Source organism: Mastigoproctus giganteus, chromosome 1, assembly GCF_048544385.1.
Source record: "Mastigoproctus giganteus isolate SK-2022 chromosome 1, ASM4854438v1, whole genome shotgun sequence".
In the NCBI taxonomy this organism is placed as follows: domain Eukaryota; kingdom Metazoa; phylum Arthropoda; class Arachnida; order Uropygi; family Thelyphonidae; genus Mastigoproctus; species Mastigoproctus giganteus.
Genome location: NC_143575.1, coordinates 14,346,237 through 14,366,957, shown reverse-complemented (window position 1 = coordinate 14,366,957; position 20,721 = coordinate 14,346,237). Strand labels below are relative to the sequence as shown.

The 20,721-nt window shown below is 38.4% G+C and overlaps 1 protein-coding gene across 4 annotated transcripts in view; it reads left to right on the top strand.

The window, feature by feature from the left end:
* LOC150090568 (E3 SUMO-protein ligase PIAS2-like) overlaps positions 1-20,721 on the top strand; it is a 391,669-nt gene that overhangs the window by 197,367 nt on the left and 173,581 nt on the right. The window lies entirely within an intron of this gene.

Genomic DNA, 20,721 nt, shown 5'->3' with positions numbered 1-20,721 from the left:
ATCACTTCAGCTTCCAATAAGCAAAGAGATGACATTGCACTGGCTTTTGTGAGGCACCTGGTATTGTCTGGTCACAGAAGCTTGGCCATGTTTTCTGTGTTGCAAGGTGTGGGTCAACAACTCTGCTTGCATAGGTGGTCATATCTGGAATACTAGGATATACTGAGATAAGCAGATGATTTTGCTCTTTTGATTCAATGCACTTGGCTCAGAGGTGGGGTATGAATCAGGCCAGCAGTATTTTAAACTTAAATTGTAGTCTAGCTGTCATCACTGAAAGAATGCCTGTAACAAATCAGGGAAAAAATGTACAAGGCTTGACAATTAAGTTTTAGGACTGAGTCTGTAGCATGCATGTCAAAGTACATAGAACCATAATACAAAGCAGGCAGTTAGCCTATGTAATTGCTTCACTCTATGTTATAATTGTGTATTATAAGTTGTTTGCAAACATTTGCATTAGAGCAGTTGTTGTGCTGCCCAAAGTATTGTCATGTTAAAAACGATGGGGCAAAGAGCAAAAATTAAATTTTGTTTAAAGTTAGGGGAAAAGTGCAAATGATTTCCTACACAATGATAACACTGATTTTGACTAACACACTCAGGGTTTCCTCACTGTTCTTTAAGATTTTCCTCACTGTTCTTCAAGATAAATACAGAAAACAACAATGAACCCAACAAGGATCCCTAGGGGAACACCACTAATAACATTTTTACACGAACAGCAGAGTACATTGATTACCACTCACTTCTCCCACTCACCATCCATTTATCCATAGCAGCAAATTGCCCTTCATGCCATACTGCTTCAACTTGTACAGTAGTCTTCCATGTGCAACAGTCTCAAAAGCTTTCCTAAAATCCAAGTGTGATATCAAAATTATTTTTTGCATCCAGTTCCACATCGCTGGACAGTGCAGTGTCGAGTCAGTTTGGTGTGACATAAGCATTGGGAGATCAAAATTGAGAGTAGGAGTGTGCTATAGGCCTAATGACTCTGTACAGAGAAATAGAGTGGGCCAGTAAATCAGAGAGTCTTATAATGGGGGATTTTAATTTCCCAGATATTGACTGGAATTTGGGGGCTGGTCACTCACACACACTAGCAAGGCTTTTGTGGATTTATTGGATGATTGTTTTCTACATCAGCATGTTCGGAAGGCAACTAGAGGGAGTAATACTCTTGATTTGATTATCAGTAGTGATTCTTCATGCATTAAGAAACTGCAGATAAATGAACCACTAGGTGGCAGTGATCACAGTGTGCTGAAGTGGGATTTACTCAAAGAGGTAACTACCATCAGGGGTAAAGGGAAGGGGTATTGCTTTTGTAAAGGCGACCACAATGGACTGAGACAGTATTTAAATTCTATACAGTGGGATCAACTGATGATGTTAACAACAGCAAATTCAAAATGGGAAGCATTCAAAGAACTTATCTTGGAAGCTACTAGGCTTTACATACCAACAAGAAATATTGTTCAAGGTTTAGGCCTAAATGGATGTCAGATGAACTAATGAGGCATATGGCAGAGAAGAAAAATGCATGGGATACATACAAATTAACACGTGACACAGAAGCCTATGATAGATACAAGTTGATCAGTAACCAAGTTACAAAGGAGGTTAGGCAGGTGAAGGTAGATTACGAGAAATCCTTGGCAAGGGATGCGAAGAAAAACAGCAAAGAGTTCTTTACTTATGTAAACTCTAGAAGGAAGGGGATGAATCAGATTGGTCCACTTGATATCGATGGGTCAACTGTTGATGATCCTGCTCAGGTAGCTAACAAACTAATTGAATATTTTGCATTGACATTCACACATGAGGAGTTATTTAGTGAGGGGAATGCCATAGATGAAGTAAACACTGGCAGTGAGCTAGATGATATTATAATAATTGAGAGTAAAGTGGAGGAGAAATTGTTGAAGATAAATACAAGAAAGGCACCTCGGGTGGATGGGATCTATCCAGTTATATAGTAAAGGAGGCAGCAAAGGAAGTAAGCAAACCCTTAGCCATAATTATGAGAGCTTCCTTGGACTCAGGTGAGGTACCCATGGACTGGAGATGTGCAAATGTGACCCCAATTCACAAAGGAGGATCAAAGGCTGACACAAGTAATTATAGACCTGTGAGCTTAACTTCTGTTCCCGGAAAATTAATGGAGGCACTGGTTAAAGAAGCACTGCATGATCATCTAGACAAGACTTCAGTTATATCTCGGACACAGCATGGTTTTGTTAAGGGAAAGTCTTGTCTGACCAATTTGATTGGATACTATGATGCAGTCACAAAAGAACTGGATGCAGGGAATAATTTTGATATTATATACTTGGATCTTAGAAAGGCTTTTGATACTGTTTCACATGGAAGACTGCTGCACAAATTGGAGCAGTGCGGCATTGGAGGCAAATTGCTGCTATGGATAAAGGAGTGGTTGAGGGGGAGAAGACAGAGAGTGGTAATCAATGGACACTGCTCATCGTGGACTAATGTTATTAGTGGAGTCCCTCAGGGTTCAGTATTGGGTCCTTTATTGTTTTCTGTATTTATAAATGATATTGATGATGGTATATCAAGCTTAATGTCCAAGTTTGCAGACGATACGAAGGTTGGCAGGGTTGTCAAGGACACTACTGACACTATGCTGCTGCAACAGGATCTGGAAAGGTTGAGCAGATGGGCTGAGAGGTGGCAAATGAAGTTTAACATTGACAAATGTAAAGTACTATATATGGGAAACAGCAACCCCAGAGCAACGTATCAACTCTGTGGTACTACACTGACAGTGGTAGAGAATGAAAGGGACCTGGGGGTGGTTGTGCAGGCAGATATGAAGTTCTCTGAGCAGTGCAGACGGGCTGCAAGAGTAGCTCATGGTGTATTGTCAATGATATATAGGAATTTTTCTAGCAGGGATAGGGAGGTGATTATTCCCTTGTATAACGCAATGGTCAGGCCACCTACTTTATTTTTTTTTGGATGTAGAGCTGCTGGAACTAGTACAGAGAAAGGCAACAAGATTAGTGAATGGAACAAAGGGGTGCTCTTACGAAGAAAGGCTTAAGTTTTGCAAATTACAGTGCCTGGAGACTAGTCACCAGCGAGGTGATCTGATAGAGGTGTATAAAGCCTTGAATGGTTTGAGCTTGCTCAATGCTGATGGGATGGATTCTTTCTCTTGCTCAGAATAATCACCTGAGAGGGCATAAATTCAAATTGAGGAAAGACAGATGTAGGATAGATGTGCAGAGATTTGCCTTTAGCCATCGGGTAGTTGGTAGGTGGAACAGACTTCCATCCCTTGTCGTGGAAGTTGATAGCCTAAATAAGTTTAAGGCTCAGCTGGACAGGTATTTCGAACGAACAGAGGGATGAAGTGGAAGTGGTTATTTTTTATTTATTTATTTTACTTTTTTTTTTTTTGGCTGATGCTGCATGAGCTTGCTTTCTTGCATCAAATGCATCTACTAATGCTAATGCTAAATTAGGCAGAAAAGACTTCCCCTTAACAAACCCACTCTGTGTCTGAACTATTACTGTCTTGTCTAGGCGATCCTGCATCACTTCTTTAACCAGTGACTCCATTATAAGTTAAACTAACAGGTCTATAATTATTTGTGTAAACCTTTTCATCCCTTTGTGAATAGGGGATACATTTGCATGTCTCCAGTTCATGGTTACCTCCCCTGACTCTAAGGATGCTCTCATAATTATGACTAAAGGTTTGCTAACTTCCCTTGCTGCCTCCTTCAATATAATTGGATAGATTCCATCTGCCACATGTATACTGGCCACTCACTCAAGGGTTCAACTTGAAACCTATGTAAATCACACCCTTATGCACTAGTTGCAAGTGCAGACCTCCCCAAGGTCCATATTCAAGAACCCATCCAGAATGCAGGTCCAGTGCAGCGGTCCAAGAACTGAGTCCTGGGGACAACCTCTGTAGATTTTCCTCTTCACTTGACAATAAGGTGCCTGGACTGCTATGCTTCTGTTTGTTAGGTAGTTTTTTATGTAGTTATAGAAGTTGTTTGGGAGTGAGCTGCAGCAGTTAGTGGTTATTAACGGCTGTTACTGTTCATGGACTAATGTTATTATTGGAGTCCAAGTTCAATGTAGCCACACCCAACTGTTTTCAGTATTTATTAATGATATTGAAGAAGGCACATGTCCAAGTTTGCTGATGATACAAAAGTTGTAGGGCAGTTAATGACAGGAATCAGTATGCTACTGCAACAAGACCTATAGTATTAACCATATGGTATAAGGAAGCCTGAGGCTATTAATGCATCAAACCAAAATAAAATAAAAATAAATAATAATTAATAAAATAAAATAAATCAAACCACCCATTTGACTCTCTCCTGAAATAGGTACCTGCTAGCTGACATTTGAATATTCCCAAGCTGTCAGCCTTAATCACCTATAGAGACAACTTATTCCAGTAATTAACAACTTGATGAATAAAAGAACTTTTCTGCAGTCCACTCTAACCCTCTTCCCTTGTAATTTGAAATTATGGTCCTGAATTCTGGTATCATTTATAAGCAAAAATTTCACCATCATTCATTTTACTTTCTCTTCTCAGAGTCTTGTACACCACAATCAGGTTACATCGAAGTTGTTTAGTTACTGAACCCTGCAGCCCATGTATTTGAAGTCTTTCCTTGTGTAGATGCCTCTTTACCAAACTCATCAGGCACATTGCCTGTCTTTGGATCCTTTCAGCTCAGAGTCTTTCTTTAATTGTGGTATTATGATGGCTTTATACAGTGGGATTATGACATCCCTATTTCTATAAGCCAGTGTACAATTGATCATTGATAGGATACCATGTGCTTTCCTTGCCACCTATCAATGCTGCTTGGAGAACTTCATGGCCAACTGTATCACAACTTCCAAATCCCTTTCTTCCTCTACTGTTTATAATTCAGCCCCACTAAGTGTATAAGTTATCTTGGGGTTGCTTTTCCCAAAGTGTAAGACCTTGTGTTTTGCTCTATTAAAACTTAGCTGCCATTTTTCTGACCATCTCTAAAGACAAAGTCATCCTGAAGAAGTGCGACTTGGTGCTGATTAGTAACTTCTCTACCGATATTCATATCATCTGCAAATTTTGACATCACGCCCTCTTTCCCTTTGTTAATGTAATTTAAGAGAGAGTAACCATTAATTACAACCCTCTTGCAATCCTGCAGCCACCCTGTGAACCATCTAAGTATTTTTCCTGATAACTGAATTGAACTGGGATTCCAACATGTTCCACCTTATAGAGTAACTTCTTGTGCGGGATTGAAATCAAAGTAAACAATGTTGAGATTATTTCATATGTCCAACTCATGAGTGACTATAAAGATGTCTTACTAGATTGGTTAAATGTGATATTCCCTTTAAAAAAACTATGCTGTTTCCTTCAAAATTTCATTTCTGTCCGAATGATCCCATACAACACTCTTCCTGTGTATATTAGCATTAGTGGCATATGATGTAAGAAAGCAAGCTACTACAGCATCAGCTGAAAAAACCTTCCCATTTCACTTATCCATCTGCTCCTAAAGTTTGTCCAGTTCTTGAATTTATTTAAGCTATTAATTTCTACAACAACAGATGGAAGTTTGTTCCAGTAATCAACCACCCAGTGGCTAAAGCCAAATTTCCACATACCTATTTTGAAACTGTCTTTCCTTAATTTGAATTTTTGGCTCCTCAAGTGAGTAATCTGAGCAAGAGGAAGAATCCCATCAACATTGAGCTTCCTCAAAGCATTATACGCCTCAGTCAGATCACCTTGCAAGTGCCTAGTCTTTAGACACTGCAATTTTAAGAAATAAAGCCTTTCTTGGTAAGAGGAACCCCTTTGTTCCCCTCACAAATCTCATTGCCTTTCTTTGTACTTGTTCCATCACTTCTATATCCTTCCTAAAATGAAGCCTCCAGACCTGTATGCAGTACTGAAGGTGAGACCTGACCATTGTCTTATACAAAGGAATAATAACCTCTTTATCCCTGTATATCATTGACAAGACTCCCCATGAGCTGCTCTAGCAGTCTGTCTGCACAGCTCAGAAAACTTCCTACCTGATTGCATAACTACCCCAAGGTATTTTTCATTCTCCACTATCCTGAGTGTAGTACCACACAGTTGGTATGTTACTCTGGGGTTACTGCTACCCATATGCAGTACAGCCAGGCCTTGCATAACATGAGTTCGATTAATGAGTTTTTTCAGTTACCTCTATTTGAAAAAAATTATACCACTTTTCACTTTATATGATGCAAATTTTCAGTTAATGCAATCTTTTATGTGATAGTTGAAAAATATTTGAATTGCGTGCTAAGCTTCCCACATGTCGATAGGCAATAAACAAGCATTTGCCTATTGCCTGTCTCAGTGTGCTACATCAACCATTGGAAGCAGACGTGTTAACCTATTTGTCTCCCGCGAATAAAGTCACGTGCAGACTTGGTTCAAAAATTCTAATTTTTAAATGCAAAAAAAAAAAAAAAAAAACTATTTTTAAATGAGCCAGATGAAAATGTTACTGCAAAGGAGATAATGGTAAAAGAAGTAGAAGAAATATTTTGTATCGCAGAGAACCTCAAACAAAAGGTTTGAGGTTCTCTGTGATATTTATTTTGCCAGGGCCTAGAGAAGCTTGTTCTCGGCTATTTATAATGGAGTGATGAAAAAAGAAAGCCAACGATATTCAAATATTTCCATAACAAATAGTTTCTTTATTGCGTATTTTATGCAATAAACATTTAATTCTATAATTTTATTAAAATTCTTTGTGGACATTCCTGAAGTTCACGGACCAATTATAATTTTTCCTATTGATTATTATATTCAATTAATGCTTTTCCATTTTGCGCTATGTGCTCGCGAGAAGAATTAATCACATTAATTGAGACCGTCAGTGTTAAACGTTAGTTAACACTTCTCAGCCCATCTGTTCAACTTTCCTAGATCCAGTTGCAATTAGTGTATTGTCATTACTGTCGTTAATAACCATGCCAACCATTGTATCATCTGAAAACTTGGACATCAATATCATTAATAAATAGAGAAAAGGCGCCTCCGTAGCCAGGTGGGCAGGAGCAGCAGTGCATAGCACACGCTTCTTGATTAGACCGGGGTTCAAGCCCATGACCACCAAATACGGTGGATGCCGAAAGGTCAAGGAATAACCACCGCATATCTCCGGAGCAATATGGCTTTAGTTGCTAATGCTCTTAAAAACGAAATAACAACAACAAATAGTGAAAAGAGCAATGGGCCCGACCAACACTGAACCCTGGGGGGGGACCCCACTAATAACCAGAGCCCATTGATTAAAACTGTCTTCTCCCACCCAACCATCCCCTTATCCATAGCAGCAACTTGCTCTTATTGCCACATTTCTGCAGTTTGTACAGCAGTCTTTTCATATCAAAATTATTTTTTGCATCCAGTTCCTTTGTGACCACATCATAGTAACCTGTCAGATTTGTTAGATAAGTCCACCCCTTAACAAATTCATGCTGTGATTGCAGTATAACTGCATGCCTGTCCAGATGGTCCTGCATTACTTCTTTAACTAGTGATTCTTTTATTTTCCCCGGAACAGACATTCTGCCCAGACACGATAGGAGGGAGTATATGATTATTTGCCCTGTCGATCAATTCGGCCCTGGAAAGATTGTGCAAGGCTCAAGGGGTAGAATTTTTTTCAGCCTGGTCTGTACTTATTAACAGGAGAGACTGCTTCTACAGGGATGGGATACACTTAAATAGAAAGGGTGCAAGAATGTTTGCTGATGCTATCGAGGCAGTGTTAGGTGGGTCGGAAAACTGCTAGATTGGGGGGATACAAAGACTAATAGATTAACAGTAGCCACTGGCAGAGGTGAAAGTGATTCTTGCACTGCTTCTATTGGAATGAGCAGCAGCTTGGAAAATAAGATGCAGGATATTTCAGAGACTGCTGGGAGTCATTGGGGTACAAGTAAACACATGGGTTGTGTTAGGGCAGCTAAGAAAAAGAACAGGTGCATGTATACTTGCATGTACACCAATGCTAGGAGTTTGGTAAATAAATTTGATGAATTTGAGGTATTGCTCAAAGCATCAAAGGCGGATATTGTTGGGATATCAGAGACGTGGTGTCACACAGATATAAGGAATGCAGAACTGGAATTTGGGGAGTACAACGTCTACAGAAAGGATAGACAGGATAGGAAGGGAGAAGGGGTTATGCTATTAGTTAAGAAACACATAAAATCCAAGGAAGCGAAGCCAGTCGACATCGCTGGACATTTCAGTGTCGAGTCAGTTTGGTGTGACTTAAGCATTGGGAGATCAAAATTGAGAGTAGGAGTGTTGCTATAGGCCTAATGACTCTGATGAGTATAATAAGAAACTGTACAGGGAAATAGAGTGGCCAGTAAATCAGAGTGTCTTATAATGGGGGATTTTAATTTCCCAGATATTGACTGGAATTTGTGGGTTGGTCACTCACACACTAGCAAGGCTTTTGTGGATTTATTGGATGATTGTTTTCTAAATCAACATGTTCAGGATGCAACTAGAGGGAGGAATACTCTTGATTTGATTATCAGTAGTGATTCTTCATGCATTAAGAATCTGCAGATAGAGGAACCACTAAGTGGCAGTGATCACAGTGTTCTGAAGTGGGATTTACTCGAGGAGGTAACTACCATCGGGGTAAAGGGAAGGGTTATTGCTTTCATCAAGGCGACTACGATGGTCTGAGACAGTATTTAAATTGTATACAGTGGGACCAACTGATGATGTTACCAACAGCAAACTCAAAATGGGAAGCATTCAAAGAACTTATCTTGGAAGCTACTAGGCTTTACATACCAACTAAGAAATATTGTTCAAGGTTCAGGCCTAAATGGATGTGAGATGAACTAATGAGACATATGGCAGAGAAGAAAAATGCATGGGATACATATAAATTAACATGTGACACAGAAGCCTATGAAAGATATAAGTTGATCTGGAACAAGTTACAAAGGAGGTTAGGCAGGTGAAGGCAGATTACGAGAAATCTTTGGCAAGGGATGCAAAGAAAAACAGCAAGAAGTTCTTTACTTATGAAAACTCTAGAAGGAAGGGGATGAATCAGATTGGTCCACTTGATATCGATGGTTCAACTGTTCATGATCCTGCTCAGGTAGCTAACAAACGAAATCAATATTTTGCATCTACATTCACACATGAGGAGTTATTCAATAAGGGGAATGCCATAGATGAAGTAAACACTGGCAGTTAGCTAGATGATCTTGTAATAATTGAGAGTAAAGTGGAGGAGAAATTGTTGAAGATAAATACAAGAAAGGCACCTCGGGTGGATGGGATCTATCCAGTTATATTAAAGGAGGCAGCAAAGGAACTAAACAATCCGTTAGCCATAATTATGAGATCTTCCTTGGTTCTGGGGAGGTACCCACAGACTGGAGAAGTGCAAATGTAACTCCAATTCACAAAGGAGGATCAAAGGCTGACACAAGTAATTATAGACCTGTGAGTTTACCTTCTGTTCCAGGAAAATTAATGGAAGCACTGGTTAAAGAAGCACTGCAGGATCATCTTGACAAGACTTCAGTTATAGCTCAGACATAGCATGGTTTTGTTAAGGGAAGGTCTTGCTTGACCAATTTGATTGGATACTATGATGTAGTCACAAAATAATTGGATGCAGGGAATAACTTTGATATTATATATTTGGATCTTAGAAAGGCTTTTGATACTGTTGCACATGGAAGACTGCTGCACAAATTGGAGCAGTGTTGGCATTGGTGGCAAATTGTTGCTATGGATTAAGTAATGGTTGAGTGGCAGAAGACAAAGAGTGGTAATTAATGGACACTGCTCATCGTGGACTAATGTTATTAGTGGAGTCCCTCAGGGTTCTGTGTTGTGTCCATTGTTGTTTTCTGTATTTATAAATAATATTGATGATGGTATATCAAGCTTAATGTCCAAGTTTGCAGACGATACAAAGATTAGCAGGGTTGTTAAGGATGCTACTGACGCTATGCTGCTGCAACAGGATCTGGAAAGGTTGAGCAGATGGGCTGAGAGGTGGCAAGTGAAGTTTAACAATGACAAATGTAAAGTACTACATATGGGAAACAGCAACCCCAGAGCAACGTATCAACTCTGTGGTACTACACTGACAGCCAGCAGTGCGTAGCACACGCTTCTTGATTAGACCGGGGTTCGAGCCCGTCACCACCAAATACGGAGGATGCGGAAAGGTCAAGGAATGACCACCGCATATCCTGGAGCAATATGGCCTTAGTTGCTAATGCTCCGAAAAACCAAACAACAACAACAACACTGACAGTGGTAGAGAATGAAAAGGACCTGGGGGTAATTGTGCAGGCAGATATGAAGTTCTCTGAGCAGTGCAGATGGGCTGCAAGAGTAGCTCATGGTGTCTTATCAATGATATACAGGAATTTTTCTAGCAGGGATAGGGAGGTGATTATTCCCTTGTATAAGGCAATGGTCAGGGGCCACATCTTGAGTACTGTATACAGGTCTGGAGGCCTCATTTCAAGAACGATGTAGAGCTGCTGGAACGAGTACAGAGAAGGGCAACAAGGTTAGTGAACGGAACGAAGGGTTGCTCTTACGAAGAAAGGTTTGCAAATTACAGTGTTAAGTTTTGCAAATTACAGTGTCTGGAAACTAGGCACCGGCGAGGTGATCTGATAGAGGTGTACAAAGCTTTGAATGGTTTGAGCATGCTCAATGCTGATGGGATACTGTCTCTTGCTCAGAATAATCACGAGAGGGCATAAATTCAAATTGAGGAAAGACAGATGTAGGATAGATGTGCGGAAATTTGCCTTTAGCCAGCGGGTAGTTGGTTGGTGGAACAGACTTCCATCCCTTGTTGTGGAAGTTGATAGCCTAAATAAATTTAAGGCTCAGGCTCAGCTGGACAGGTATTTCGAACGAATGGAGTGGTGAAGTGGAAGGTGGTTTTTTTTTTTTTTTTGGCTGATGCTGCATAAGCTTGCTTTCTTGCATCATATGCCTCTACTAATGCTAAGCTAACAGGTCAGCAATTACTTAAGTTTTTTTTTTTTTTTTTTTTATCCTCCTTTATGAATTGGGTTTATATTCGAACATCTGCAGTCCATAGGGACCTCCCCTGAATCCGAGGATGCTCTCATAATTATGGCTAAAGGTTTTCTTACCTCCTTTGCTGCCTACTTTAATATAATTGGATAGATTCCATCCACACCAGGTGCATTTTTTATGTCCATCTTCAACAATTTCTCCTCCAATTTGCTGTAAGTTATTACAAAATCATTTAGCTTCCACTTAGTTTGATAAACTTCTGGCCTCCATTTCTCCACAGAATTCCTCATGTGTAAATGTAAATGCAAAATACTCAGTTTGTCAGCTACCTGAGCAGGATCATCAACAGTTGAACCATCGATATCAAGTAGACCAATCTGATTCAACCCCTTCCTTCTAAAGTTTACATAAGTAAAGAAGTTTTTGCTGTTTTTCTTTGCATCTTTTGCCAAAGATTTTTTGTAATCTGTCTTTGTTTGTCTAACCCCTTTGTAATTTGATTACAGACTTACTTATATCTGCCATAGGTTCCTGTGTCTCCTGATAATTTATATGCATATTTCTTCTCTGCCACGAGTATCATTAGTTCATCTGACATCCACTTAGGTCTAAACTTTGAACAATGTTTCTTATTGGTATGAAAAAACCTAGTAGCTTTTATGATTAATTCCTTAAATGCTTCCCATATAGAATTGTGTTGGTATCATTGTCATTTGGTTCCTTTGTATAAAATTTAAACTGTCTGATACTGTAGTCACCTTTACAAAACCAAAACCCCTTTCTCCTGATGGTAGTTACATCTTTAAGTAAATCCAAGATGAGTACACTGTGATCACTGTCACCTAGTGGTTGTCTACATCCATTGTCTTGACCAGCACTTTAAATCCAAATTTATTTACTATGCTCCTAGCATTGGTGTACATGTATATATACATGTGCCTGTTCTTACTCTCTTACCCTAACAGCCCATGGATTACTTGTTTCCCAAGGACTCCCAGCAGTCCTTGTAATCCCTAGAACTCTTTCAACCTCTTTCAGGGTTGCTGCTCATTCCAATAGAAACATTGCAACAATCACTTTTGCCTCTGCTTGCAGCCATTTTTAATCTAATCGCCTGTGTATACCTCACCCCGAAGCTAGCAGTTTACTAACCCGCTTAGCACAGTCTCAATATCGTCAGCAAATATTCTGTAGAAGCAGTCTTGCATCACCCCCCAGGGCAACCTCAGCATTGTTCTGGTGGCAATTGGAAAGTTCTCTCGTTGATTTGTGAGAGCACTTATTAATTCTTGGCGTGAGTCACAGGAGTTCTTTCCTTTTGCTTGAAGGCTGGTAAGCTGTGCAGCTGCTCATACCTCCAAATGGTTTGGGGCGGGCAGGTGGGGGAACCCCTTACCCTGCTGAATTCAGCAGATGGTGTAGTGGGGTCAAGGAGTTCATTTCTGTTAAAAATTTTGAAATTTATTTCAAACTCAGGAGTGGGATTATTTTACCTCTCCTGAGATTATTTGGAGCATTTCCGTGCTGTTTTCAAATTACCATTTAAGGCTTATTGCCCCTGGACCCCCACTAGTTGAACTTGGGTGAGGTGGGGGTTTTAGTCTGTTCATGAATAGATTTTCGGAAAATTTTATAAGGCAGTCAAGGTACGCTGTGTGCCTTGGGCCCTTGATCCTCATTGTTTATAAATTTGTAAATAGTTAGATGATTCTCACTGTTGAGATTCAACTTTTATTGTAAATAGTATTTAAGTTTTTATATTATATATTGTGATGGAAGAAAACTCATAGTACAGAACATCCGGAAACAATCAGTGAGGAAGAACTGGAAGAGGTGACATTGGCAGTCACTGACAATGAAAGAGAAGAAATTAGTCAGGAGATCTTATCACAGGCACAAGATCTGGCTGAGATTGAGGTTTTTTTCTGGGAGAGCTATTCTCAAAACTCTGTCTCAAGGTTCTGAATTATCATCTCTCTCTGGGACATTTATCAGGGCTCACAATCAGAATGTCCAACTAAAATGAGGAAGAGAAAATTATCGGCAGGAAATAGTGCAAAAGGGCCAATCTGATAAAGAAATAGGTGGGATATGTAAAAGAAGATGAAATGATCATAGTAATGAAAGTCTAAATTTCAAGAATTTGAGAATGTGAAGGATATAAGAGGAAGATTGAAGGCATACTTGTTTGATAAACAGTCAGGTTTTAACTGTCGCAATGCAGACAGTTCTAGAGTTGGGATGTGTTGGAGACTGTAGCTATGGACATGTTTATGGATAATTTGTTATTAAAAAAGAAATTGGAGAAAAAGACTCATGAAGTAAAGACCTATGCAGGAGTTGTACAAGAAGGAACAAAAGATCACAAGTAGGTTCCTAAAGTTTTATTGATAAAAGGTGTAAGTGAGAAATTCACAACTAGTGAAGAAGTTAGAGAGGAATTATTGAAGGAAATGAAGCCCTTATTGAAAGACGTGGAACATAAGAACAGTTGGAGATCGTGGTGTCCTAGTGGAGTCCCATGGAGATGACATGAGCAAAATCATGTTGTGCAAGAATACAAGAAGTAGGATTAAAGTTCAGTGTACCAAGAGTAATTCATCCAAAAAATTGTGATTTTTGATATTGAAAATGGTGCTAATCAGGAATTCCTAGAACAGTTGTAGTTGAGGAATTGTAAGGACTATGGGATATCCAAGAAGATATTCAACAATAAAGTTGAAGTTCTATCTAAAAATAGAACAAAGAAGATATTCAATGATAATGTTGAAGTTATATCTAAAAATAGAATTGGGAAAAATGATAAGGTGAATTGAATTCTGGAAGTCAGGTTGAAGGTCTGGAAAATAATAGGTAAGCATGAGAGGCTTTGTGGATGATGTACAAGTTTCATGAAATCTTCTCGGTGACACAATGTTATGTGTCGAAGTTTTGGACATGTAGTGAAATACTGTCAGAGTGAGGTTGTGTGCGGTTATTGTGCTGAGACAGGCCATGCTTATAGGAATTGTACACCTAAAAATATGGGACCTACTTGCAATAATTGTAAGTTGAGAAAGAGGGCGATGAATCATGTTACAATGGATAAGAAATGCCAGGAATATATGAGCATTGGAATTACATAAGCAGAAAATTAATTGACTAAAAAACTGTTTTTTGTACATTTGAATTCTCAAAGAGCTAAAAGTATGGCATCGCAATTGGCATATGAGCTAATGTAAAAATCTTGATGTTGTTTTGGTTCAAGAGCCTTATGAGGTATTGGGCAGAGTGAGAGGATACCCAGTAAGCTACCAAATAATTTCTGAAGTTGAACATCCAAGAACTGCTATTGTGGTTAGCCAGGCTCCCACTCACAAATTTTAAAAAAAAACTTAGATTGAAATTTAAATAAATCCAAAAAAAAACTAGTTTTCATCATATAGTATAGCAACACAAATAAGATAAAACTTACCATGCATAAATATCTTTTATTTAGTTGTAATCAGAATTTTCATCCCATTCAGTTCCCTCCACATTTATTTTTTTGAAGTTCTTTCATTTTTTTCAAACATTCTTCGTATCTTTTATGAAAGTTCCTTGTGTGACTTCTTTTACCAATTCTGATTTAGGTTTCCATGTATAGCAATTTTGATTAGATCTATTTATCGCCTGTTTTTCCATTAGTCGATCTTTCACGTTTCTGGTTTAAGGGTGTTTGTGGCTTTTGTTTTTATATGGTTTACTTGGGAGAAGATTCTTTCTACGCTTGCCAAAGAGGTAAAACAATTAGACTGGTCATAAAGTTAGATAAAATCTCATATTTAGAATTATTAAAGCCATCTTTTACATTACGTAACAGATACCAAAACTCAGGGATGGTTTTGTAAGAGAGATCTAAATCTTGATTTAAACGAAATGATCTCCATTCATCATCTAGAAGATCTATTTTGTCTTCAGAAACAAGGTGAGGGAACTGCATTGCTAAATGGAAAATTGAGGATGGCGATTTGGCACGGTCATGTATCACTGCTGGGTCAAGAACATTGAGACTGGCGATAATTCCATCGTCATTTAGAGGAAATCTTTTTCTGATTTCCATACAAAGTTCAACAAGAAATTTTAAACAATCATTTTTAAACCTGCTTTCACTGTCACCAAGTGGCGTTGAATTTAATAAGGCCATACAACGACCTCCCAAATATATTTTATTCAGAGGCTTATGATTTATTGCATTGCTTGGATCAATTTCAACCAGCTTGCACGAAGTAATGACTTCTTCTTTTATGAAAAAACTAAGAATATTTTTATTCTCAATTGAAACCATTGAATGAAGTAAGTGCAATCTGAAATGCTCAGATTGAAATTCAATATTCAGACAGTTTATTTTCTCCAGTACATATCCTAAAAACAACAACAACATATGCTTAGTTCCTTTGGTGATCATAGTATTGTAAATATTCCCTCCACCATCGATTTTGTCAATTTTTGATTGAGACTGAAAATAAAGAACTAACGCATCCTACTGCTCAATAATAATTTTTATTACATTGCCACTGGATTACCAACGTGTTTGTGCTAATTTGGGGATTTTATGCTTAGGAGTATCTACAACATCTTGAATCATTTTGAACTCGTTTAATCTTTTACTACTACAGGAAAAATAACAAGAGATATCTTTTATAAATATTTCTAGATATGATGGTAGTACCTTGACTGAATGACTAGCACATAATGCAAAAGAATGGCAAACACATCCCATTATAAATACTGATGGTACATCCTTTTTTTGCAATGACTGGAACCCACTCTTAGTACCCATCATAGTGGCACAATTATCACTTCCAAAGCCAACAAGATTACTTATTTGAATGTTTTTTTTTTCTATGAAAAGATCTTTTACAGCTTGATAAAGCCCTTCTGAAGTACCATTTTCGACACAAACAGTGTTAAGTAACACATCCACAACATCAAGTTTTTGAATATCAAAATATCTAACAACAACAACAACAGTTAGAACTTGCGATAAAGATAAATCTGTACTTTCATCTATTACCATTGAAAACTTGTTGTTTCTGCATAGGTTAGAAATGTATATTTTTTCATGATAGGCTATGCCATCTTGTATAAGATAAGAGACTTTAGTTGCCTTCATCTGAACTTGTTTTGCAATATTGCTATCATGAAATGCTTTCTTACATGCTTCTATAAGGTGATCACATTGTGCAAATGGAATATTATGCTCAGAAATGAGTGCAGAAATTGTTAACTCTGCCTTTGCTAATTCTTCATTCTCTGTAGGTTTACTTTTTGTGAAGAACATGTCTAACTTCTTAGCAATATTTGCACTTTTTTTATGTTTAACTGTATTTTTATACACTAGTAACATTGATTTATTGGCATTCTTTAATTTCATTTCACAACAAATACAGTAAGATGCACCTTTTTCATTACTGTCTTCTTTCAACCAATCCTTTAAATCTGGATCTTCTAACCATTCATTTCTAAAATTTTGAGTTTACTCATTTTTCTCTGTGGGTTTCAGACATTGTGGGCAATTTGTGGGTATGGCTAATTAGCAGTTATCTTATTTAAAAGTTCTATAAAATAAAAAATAAAGCACTAATCCATTAACATAAAATAGAAATAGTCACTACAATTTAAATTTATTATATCACTGTATGTAGTACGTGCATAAATGTAAAAATTACACCAAATAATGCAATAATACCACGAACGATCACAAAAGACTGTGCAGTAAAGACCACCTTCCGCCTGCTCAGTAGGCTGCACATACATGTTAGTAACACGAACGAAAACCATAGTGTAGAACCCTGCGAAAACTTTGAAATCCTTTTACATTTGTAGTATTTTGTACAAGCACTTGAGATATTACAAATGATGATCAGTATTGTTAGAATATACAATTAAGAAAATTGTAAACTGTTATTAAATGTATTAAATTTTATTGTATTTACAAGAAATAAAAATAAATTGACTTAAAATTAAAAATTACCGAAAAAACCCAGGTAATGAGATATTTTTGTGAAAAAAACCTATCAACCCAGATGATAATCAAAAAACCCAGATCTGGGTGGAAAAACCCAGGTGTGGGAGCCCTGGTGGTTAGGAATGTAAATTTGGTGGTTACCAAAATAACTTGCCTTTTGGATGAGAACATGGTATGCTGTGAGGTTATTGGTGGATTTGGGAAAGTATATTTTGGTTCCTTGTACTCACCTCCTTCTGAGAAAATAGAGCCATATGTAAGTAAACTTGAGAAAATGTGCCATGTGTTGCAACCTAATGATGTTATAGTAGCTCTTGATTCAAATGCAAATTCCACACTTTGGGGGTGGAAGGGAGTCCAATGAAAGAGGAGAAATACTCAATTTCCTTTCTGTCTCAGGGTTAGTGATAATGACTGGGCATCAGCCAACTTATTCCACTGTACGTGGAGAGTTCTATATAGATTTTGCGATGTGTATAGTCTCGATTTATAGTGGAATTGAAAATTGGCATGTAGTGGGAGACTTTTCGACAAGTGATCACAATGCAATCCTCTTTGAATTAGGTGGTAATGTTGTTATCCAAGAAGATAGAGAATTAAAAAAGATTTGCTGTTAATCAGCATTAGCATTAGTAGATGCATATGATGCAAGAAAGCAAGCTTATGCAGCATCAGCCAAAAAAAAAAAAAAAAAAAACCCCACTTCCACTTCACCCCTCTGTTCGTCCGAAATACCTGTCCTGCTGGGCCTTAAATTTATTTAGGCTATCAACTTCCACTACAATGGATGGAAGCCTGTTCCACCAACCAACTACCCACTGGCTAAAGGCAAATTTCTGCAAGTCTATCCTACATCTGTCTTTCCTCAATTTGAATTTATGCCCTCTCATGTGATTATTCTGAGCAAGAGGCAGTATCCCATCAGCATTGAGCATGCTCAAACCATTCAAAGCTTTGTACACCTCTATCAGATCACCTCGCCGGTGCCTAGTTTCCAGACACTGTAATTTGCAAAACTTAACCTTTCTTCGTAAGAGCAACCCTTCGTTCCGTTCACTAACCTTGTTGCCCTTCTCTGTACTCGTTCCAGCAGCTCTACATCGTTCTTGAAATGAGGCCTCCAGACCTGTATACAGTACTCAAGCTGTGGCCTGACCATTGCCTTATACAAGGGAATAATCACCTCCTTATCCCTGCTAGAAAAATTCCTGTATATCATTGACAAGACACCATGAGCTACTCTTGCAGTCCATCTGCACTACTCAGAGAACTTCATATCTGCCTGCAAAATACCCCCAGGTCCTTTTCATTCTCTACCACTGTCAGTGTAGTACCACAGAGTTGATACGTTTCTCTGGGGTTGCTGTTTCCCATATGTAGTACTTTACATTTGTCAATGTTAAACTTCATTTGCCACCTCTCAGCCCATCTGCTCAACCTTTCCAGATCCTGTTGCAGCAGCATAGTGTCAGTAGTGTCCTTGAAAACCCTGCCAACCTTTGTATCGTCTGCAAACTTGGACATTAAGCTTGATATACCATCATCAATATCATTTATAAAACAGAAAATAATAATGCACCCAACAGTGAACCCTGAGGGACTCCACTAATAACATTAGTCCACGACAAGCAGTGTCCATTGATTACCACTCTGTCTTCTCTCTCTCAACCACCCCTTTATCCATAGCAGCAATTTGCCTCCAATGCCACACTGCTCCAATTTGTGCAGCAGTCTTCCATGTGCGACAGTATCAAAAGCCTTTCTAAGAGGCAGTACTCCCCAAATTCCATTTCTGGACATTAAGCATTCCTTATATCTGTGTGACACCACGTCTCTGATATCCCAACAATATCCACCTTTGATGCTTTGAGCACTAACTCAAATTCATCAAATTCCAAGTATATAATATCAAAGTTATTTCCTGCATCCAGTTCTTTTGTGACTGCATCATAGTATCCAATCAAATTGATCAGGTGAGACTTCCTCTAAACAAAACCATGCTGTGTCCAAGCTATAACTGAAGTCTTGTCTAGATCATCCTGCAGTGCTTCTTTAACAAGTGCCTCCATTAATTTTCCTGGAACAGAAGTTAAACTCATAGGTCTATAATTACTTGTGTTGGCCTTTGATCCTCCTTTGTGAATTGGGGTCACATTTGCACATCTCCAGTCTGTGGGTACCTCCCCTGAGTCCAAGGAAGCTCTCATAATTATGGCTATGGGTTTGCTTACTTCCTTTGCTGCCTCCTTTAATATAACTGGATAAATCCCATCCACTCCAGGTACCTTTCTTGTGTTTATCTTCATCAATTTCTCCTCCACTTTACTCTCAGTTTAGGCTATCAACTGAGCAACAAGATTCTCTAACTTACTGCCAGATTTGAATACACCTCTGGCATTCTCCTCGCTGAATAACTCCTCATGTGTGAATGTCGATGCAAAATATTCATTTAGTTTGTTAGCTACCTGAGCAGGATCATCAACAGTTAACCCATTGATATCAAGTGGACCAATCTAATTCATCCCATTCCTTCTAGAGTTTACATAAGTAAAGAACTTTTTGCTGTTTTTCTTTGTATCCCTTGCCAAAGATTTCTCGTAATCTGCCTTTGCCTGCCTAACCTCCTTTGTAACTTGGTTACAGATCAACTTGAATCTGTCATAGGCTTCTGTGTCATGTGTTAATTTATATGTATCCCATGAAATTTTTCTTCTCTGTCATATGTCTCATTAGTTCATCTGACATCCATTTAGGCCTAAACCTTGAACAATATTTCCTAGTTGGTATGTAAAGCATAGTAGCTTCCAAGATAAGTTCTTTGAATGCTTCCCATTTTGAATTTGCTGTTGGTAACATCTTCAGTTGGTCCCACTGTATAGAATTTAAATACTGTCTCAGACCATCGTAGTTGCCTTTACGAAAGCAATAACCCTTCCCTTTACCTCTGATGGTAGTTACCTCTTTGAGTAAATCCCACTTCAGCACACTGTGATCACTGCCACCTAGTGGTTCCTTTATCTGCAGATTCTTAATGCATGAAGAATCGCTACTGATAATCAAATCAAGAGTATTACTCCCTCTAGTTGCCTCCCGAACATGCTGATCATCCTATAAATCCTCAAACAATCATCCAATAAATCCTCAAAAGCCTTGCTAGTGTGTGAGTGACCAACCCACAAATTCCAGTTAATATCTGGGAAATTAAAATCCCCCATCAGAAGACTGATGTACTGGCCCACTCTATTTCCCTGTACAATTTCTTATTATACTCATCAGAGTCATTAGGCGTGTATCACACTCCTACTCTCAATTTTGATCTCCTAATGCTTATGTCACACCAAACCGACTCAACACTGCAATATCCAGCGATGTCGACTGGCTTCACTTCCTTGGATTTTATGTGTTTCTTAACTAATAGCATAACCCCTCCTCCCTTCCTATCCTGTCTATTCTTTCTTTAGACGTACTCCCCAAATTCCATTTCTGGACATTAAGCATTCCTTATATCTGTGTGACACCACGTCTCTGATATCCCAACAATATCCACCTTTGATGCTTTGAGCACTAACTCAAATTCATCAAATTTATTTACTAAACTCCTAGCATTGGTGTACACGCAAGT